Genomic DNA, 7,102 nt, shown 5'->3' with positions numbered 1-7,102 from the left:
CAGTGGCTCACCTCCGCCCTCTCCTATTGACTGCGGCAAGCGCAGGGCGGTCTTCATGCTTGCGGGCTCGCCAGCCGCGCATGCGTGCCGTCGGCCCGCTCCTCGCCCTCCTCCCCAGCCCCGTTTTCCTCCGTGCGCAGGCGTAGTCGCCGCGGCCTCCCTCGGAAGCCGCCGCTTCCCCGGCCCTTTCGTTCGCGCGAGGCCGCGGGGCGCCGGCTCTGCTGCCCCGGGCTGTGCGCGTTAGTCAGCCTGCTGGAGCGCGGTGGGGCCTGCGTTGTCTCCAATGGGTTGCGTCCAATGTTAGTCTGCAGCCCCATTCATTTCAATGGGTCTGCTCTAAGTAGGACTAACGCTGGGTACAACCCTCTGGGTAAAAACGTTCAGGATTACGCTGTAAGGTGCAGCCCTGCGCACCCTTAACCTGGTCGTGAGACCCCACTGAACTCAGTGAAGCGTAGTTTAGTTTATGTTTTATTTCTTACGTTTCTATGCCCGAAGCGCTCTGGCTTGCTTCTGCGTAGGCCTGGGCTGTGCATGTATCAGGTAAAATACACCAAGGCTGCAATACTGTACTTACCTGGAAGTAAGCCCCGTTGAAAACAGCGAGAATTAATTTTGACGAAGCTTGTGGGAAGGGCCCCCGCTCAGCTGGTTTGCAGGCGGAAGGTCCCAGGTTCAGTTCCCAGTATCTCCAGGTAGGCCTCGAAAAACACCTACTCTGGAGAGCCTGTCGACGACATTGGGCTAGATGGGACCAAGGATCTGGCTCAGTATAAGGCAGCTTCCCATGCATAGGATTGCGCTGTAAAAACAACAAAATGGGGAAAGATATTCTGCAATGTTAACGCACGTAGTATCTGAACTTTTAAGAACTAAAGTCCATCCTTGAAACAGTGACTTTTGGGTCAAGAAGCTGGCAGTGCAATCCTATGCGTGTTTACTCAGATGTAAACCCCATTGTGTTCAGTGGAACTTACTTCCATGTAACTGTGAATAAGATTGTAGCCTAACTGCAATCATGTGCCTGTTTACTTGGAACTGTGTTTAGTGGGGCTTACTCCAAGGTAAATTATATTTATTTTAAAATTTTCTTGGCTGCCTTTCAGGGCGCATAGCAATAAAATACATAAAAACGTATAGGATTACAATCAGTGGTGTAGTGGTAACTTTTGATCTGCAGGGGCTCATCATGAGAGTTCCATAGTATTTTTTTTTTTTAAAGGTAAAGGTGTCCCCATCCAGTCTTGTCCGACTCTAGGGTGCGGTGCTCATCCCCGTTTCTAAGCCGAAGAGCCAGCGCTGTCCGAAGATGCTTCCGTGGTCATGTGGCCGGCATGACTGAACACCGAGGCGCACGGAACGCTGTTACCTTTCCCGCCAAGGCAGTACCTGTTTATCTACTTGCAATTTCTTGCTTTCGAACTGCTAGGTTGGCAGAAGCTGGGACTGAAGATGGGAGCTCACTCCGTCATGCGGCACTCTGCTCTTGAACTGCCGACCTTCCAGTCTGCATTTCAGCATCTTAACCACTAAGCCACCGCGGCCCCTCCATAGTATTTAGGAGACTCCAAAAATCCAGACTTCTATTAGTCTTTTGTAAAGCTAATGGGTCTTAATTACCCATTTAAGACTGTCTTCCCAAAAGTCTTCCCAGCAAAGGATGTGGTGCTGGAGTACCTCAATGATGTCATGAGCTAAACCGTGAAGGGACACCCAAGATGGGAAGGTCATGGCAGAGAAGTAAGACTAAATATGATCCCTGGGGAAGGTAATGCCAACCCACTCCAGTATACTTGCCGTGAAAACTTAATGGATCAGTACAACCAGAGATATGTCGGTATACCATTGGAAGATGGGACTCCCAGGTCGGAAGATGGTCAAAATGCTACCAGGGAGGAACAGAGGATAAGTTCAACTAGCCCCAGATGTGATGACGCAGCCAGCTCAAAGCCGAAAGGATGGCTAGCGGCCGACGATACTGGTGGTGAACGGCGAATCCAATGTTCTAAAGACCAACACACCATAGGAACCTGGAATGTACGATCTATGAGCCAGGGCAAATTGGATGTGGTTACTGGGGAGATGTCAAGATTAAATATAAACATTTTGGGTGTTGGTGAACTGAAATGGACTGGAATGGGCCACTTCACATCAGATGACCACCAGATCTACTACTGTGGACAAGAGGACCACAGAAGAAATGGAGTAGCTTTCATAAATAATAAAGTGGCTAAAGCAGTGCTTGGATACAATCCAAAAAACAACAGAATGATCACAATTCGAATTCAAGGTAAGCCATTTAACATCACAGTGATCCAAATATACGCCCCAACCACAGATGCTGAAGAAGCAGAAGTAGATCAGTTCTGTGAGGATCTGCAGCACCTACTGGATAATACGCCAAACAAAGATGTTATTTTCATTACAGGAGACTGAAATACTAAGGTGGGTAGTCAAATGACACCTGGAATTACAGGCAAGCATGATCTGGGAGAACAAAATGATGCGGGACATAGGCTGATAGAATTTTGCCAAGACAACTCACTGTGCATAACAAACACTCTCTTCCAACAACCTAAGAGACGACTTTACACATGGACTTCACCAGATGGTCGACACTGAGATCAGATTGACTACATCCTTTGTAGCCAAAGGTGGCGGACATCTATACAGTCGGTAAAAACAAGACCTGGAGCTGACTGTAGTTCAGATCACGAACTTCTTATTGCACAATTTAGAATCAGACTAAAGAGAATAGGGAAGACCCACAGAGCAGTTAGAATATGAGCTCACTAATATTCCTCATGAATAGGCAGTGGAGGTGAAGAATAGATTTAAGGGACTAGATTTAGCAGATAGGGTCCCGGAAGAACTACAGACAGAAGTTCGCAACACTGTTCAGGAGGCGTCAACAAAAAACGTCCCCAAAAAAAGAAAACCAAGAAGGCAAGATGGCTGTCTGCTGAGACACTGGAAGTAGCCCAAGAAAGAAGGAAAGCAAAAGGCAACCATGAAAGGGGGAGATATGCCCAATTAAATGCAAAATTCCAGAGGTTAGCCAGAAGAGATAAGGAATTATTTTTAAACATGCAATGCGCGGAAGTGGAAGAAGATAATAGAATAGGAGGGACAAGAGACCTCTTCCAGAAAATTAGAAACATCGGAGGTAAATTCCAGGCAAAAACGGGTACAATCAAAAACAAAGATGGCAAGGACCTAACAGAAGCAGAAGAGAGCAAGAAAAGGTAGCAAGAATATACAGAAGATCTGTATAGGAAGGATAATTATATCGGGGATAGATTTGATGGTGTGGTCAGTGAGTTAGAGCCAGACATCCTGAAGAGTGAGGTTGAATGGGCCTTGAGAAGCGTTGCTAATAACAAGGCAGCAGGTGATGATGGTATCCCAGCTGAACTGTTTAAAATATTGCAAGATGATGCTGTCAAGGTGATGCATGCCATATGCCAGCAAATTTAGAAAACACATGAATGGCTACCAGATTGGAAAAAATCAACTTATATCCGCATACCAAAAAAGGGAAACACTAAAGAATGTTCAAACTATCGAACAGTGGCACTTATTTCACATGCCAGTAAGGTAACGCTCAAGATCTTGCAAGGTAGACTCCAGCAATTCATGGAACGAGAATTGCCAGATGTACAAGCTGGGTTTAGAAAAGGCAGAGGAACTAGAGACCAAATTGCCAATATCCGCTGGATAATGGAGAAAGCCAGGGAGTTTCAGAAAAGCATCTATTTCTGTTTTATTGACTATTCTAAAGCCTTTAACTGTGTGGATCATAACAAATTGTGGCAAGTTCTTGGTGGTATGGGGATACCAAGTCATCTGGTCTGCCTCCTGAGGAATCTGTATAACGAACAAGCAGCAACGGTAGGAACAGACCACTGAACAACGGACTGGTTTAAGATTGGAAAAGGAGTACGGCAGGGTTGTATACTCTCACCCTACCTATTCAACCTGTACGCAGAACACATCATGCGACATGCTGGGCTTGATGAATCCAAGGCTGGAGTTAAAATCGCTGGAAGAAACATTAACAATCTCAGATATGCAGATGATACCACTTTGATGGCTGAAAGCAAGGACGAGCTGAGGAACCTCATGACGAAGGTGAAAGAAGAAAGTGCAAAAGCTGGGTTGCAGTTAAACCTCAAAAAAACCAAAATTATGGCAACCAGCTTGATTGATAACTGGCAAATAGAGGGAGAAAACGTGGAGGCAGTGACCGACTTTGTCTTTCTAGGCTGAAAGATTACTGCAGACGCTGACTGCAGCCAGGAAATCAGAAAACGTTTACTTCTTGGGAGGCGAGCAATGACAAATATTGATAAAATAGCTAAGAGCAGAGACATCACACTGACAACAAAGGTCCGCATAGTTAAAACAATGGTATTCCGTGTAGTAACCTATGGCTGTGAGAGCTGGACCATAAGGAAGGCTGAGCAAAGGAAGATAGATGCGTTTGAACTGTGGTGTTGGAGGAAAATTCTGAGAGTGCCTTGGACTGCAAGAAGATCAAACCAGTCCATCCTCCAGGAAATAAAGCCAGACTGCTCACTTGAGGGAATGATATGAAAGGCAAAACTGAAGTACTTTGGCCACATAATGTGAAGACAGGATACCCTGGAGAAGATGCTGATGCTAGGGAAGTGGAAGGCAAAAGGAAGAGGGGCCGACCTAGGGCTAGATAGATGATATTCTGGAGGTGACGGACTTGACCTTGGGGGAGCTGGGGGTAGCGACAGCCGACAGGAAGCTCTGGCGTGGGCTGGTCCATGAAGTCACGAAGAGTTGGAAGAGACTGAACGAATAAACAACAACTTCCCAAAATACTTTCCATTACAATAGCTTAAAACACTGTATTGTTGCTGGGAAAATCGATTTTCCCACCAGTTACTGTGAGGATTGCAGCAAAGTTCATAGGGAATAGAGGGCTGGCAGATGACCCTGCTAATTAAAAAGTCCTGGTGCTTCAAGGCAGACGGATACCCGAGAAAGTGCCTTTTCAGTGGTGGCACCCCATTATGGAATGCTCTCTCCAGAGAGGCTCACCTGGTGCCTACCTTATGGTCTTTTCAGTGTCAGGTGACCTTTTTATTCTCCCAGGCATTTTAAGAACTGCTTTTAGTACTTTATTCTGCTGCTGGATTTAATTGTTTTTATGATACTGTAATGGTTTTCTTGTTTGCTGCTGGTTTTATCTTGGCTTTATTCTTGTGTGTTTTAATATTTGTTCTGTATGTTTTAAATGTATTGTACACCACCCAGAAGACTTTGGTTTTGGGTGGCTTAAAACTAGTTAATTAAATTTGACCTTGTGAGCCCTGGCTCCACTACACCACTGTGACCTACGGTTGTAATCCTGTGCATACTTACTTAGATGTAAGCCCCATTGTGTTTTATGACACTTACTCCCAGAAAAATGCATATAGGATTGCAGCCCTACGGACAGACAGCTAACAAAGCCTCACTGTCACTGAAACAGAAGTGTAGTCCACGATTCAGCTAACCCCTTTTCCATGTTCACATCCAAGCTGTTATCTAAAGCACACATTTGGAAATAAATTCTGTTGAAGTTCATGGGACATAATTCAAAGCAAATGGGGTCACTAGAACTGACATGCTACACGACAGACTGAGGGAACATTCATTCCCATTGTACTTGGAATATGTGTAGGAGCGAGCACACTGTTGTTGTTGTTGTTGTATCTTAGTTTAAATCCAAGTTTGGTTTAGTAGCAGATCTTGGGAGAGGGGGCTACCATATTTTCCAGATGGAGAAAAACCAAGTTACTCTTAAAAAAATCTGTATAAATAAAAGTGTCAGGATTACAAATTATCTTGAAATGGGCGCTACAGTGACCTTTGAAAAAATTAACATGCTAATGTTGAATCACTCCTGCAGAAGTTGTCCCATTTGCAAAACTAGGACCATAAAAATTTCATCTTCAGTTTGTTGTGAATTGTGTCCCCAGCATTATGTTCCAATTTGCTAGATCTCTGCAACTGCTTCACATATTGAGACAATGCAGACTCTGTTTAATGGGGTCTAATGGGGATTTTTAAAAATCCAATTTTCGGAGCTGTCTCCAGCTGTGAATATCAATTCAACTGTGCACAGTTCATCATTGTTCTCCAGCTATAAAAAACAACAATATGGTGGCATGTCTATGGACGATGCTATATAAATGTGGTGATTTGATAGACATGCATTAATTGAGGTACTGATTACTAAATTATACCTGATTTCTTTTCCTTTTGCCCTTTTTGGTAATTGCTGTTAAAAAAAACCTGTTTCACACTCTGTCAGAGAGATCATATTGAACATGTAGATCAGAGCTGCTTAGTTTTACAGTGAAAAATAAATCTGTGATTTAAAGAAGTGAAACGTGTAACAAATATAATTACTATTTTCCATGTACTAAAATCTTGACAATTTACCCTCCGTCATTGGCAGAAACAATTGTGCAGCGAAGAGCTTTCCCGAACGGCCGGTTAGCTCAGTTGGTTAGAGCGTGGTGCTAATAACGCCAAGGTCGCGGGTTCGATCCCCGTACGGGCCACGAAGTAGCGTTTTGCTTCTCAAGAGAATACTTGTTAAACTATCGTGAAACAAATAACCCACAAAACGCTTCTAAACTACGTTTACACATGAAAGGGTAACTTGTTAATTTTAGAAAAAAGAATAACGGCATGTAAGAAGATCCTAGCGAAATATGCTGGGTGTAAAAATTACCCTTACAATAACAAAACAAACATGAAATCTTAGCTCCACGGGTTAAGCAAAACGCGTCTGGGCTTTATTTCGCTACAGACATTCTAACAGCCAGCTATGGAAATGGAAGCTAATCAAGTTGGAATACTCAAGGTTTTTCACCCCATTTCATCCCGTTGCGACCGAGTGGTGTTTTGTTTTTTTTTATCTTGCCTTTAGCAACGCCTTCAATTAAAAGATCTTGTTTTTTAAAAAATAATGCCTCTTGATAATGCAAACAAAAAGCGCCGTCTCTGTAATCCGCTCCTTTTATTCGCATTTGCTCGAAATCTGGACCGCGCCGGGTTCGTCTCTGAGCGCTGCTGC

General features: G+C 44.1%; 1 non-coding gene across 1 annotated transcript; it reads left to right on the top strand.

Annotated features, from left to right (window-relative positions):
• Positions 1–6,510: 6,510 nt before the first annotated feature.
• Positions 6,511–6,584, top strand: TRNAI-AAU (transfer RNA isoleucine (anticodon AAU)). Its single transcript has one exon. It is a non-coding gene; the product is annotated as a tRNA-Ile (tRNA).
• The last annotated feature ends 518 nt before the right edge of the window (positions 6,585–7,102 follow it).

Source organism: Heloderma suspectum, chromosome 1, assembly GCF_057233095.1.
Source record: "Heloderma suspectum isolate Gila_16-S chromosome 1, 16-S_ref, whole genome shotgun sequence".
Classification (NCBI taxonomy): domain Eukaryota; kingdom Metazoa; phylum Chordata; class Lepidosauria; order Squamata; family Helodermatidae; genus Heloderma; species Heloderma suspectum.
This window is presented reverse-complemented; position numbering and strand designations above follow the sequence as displayed.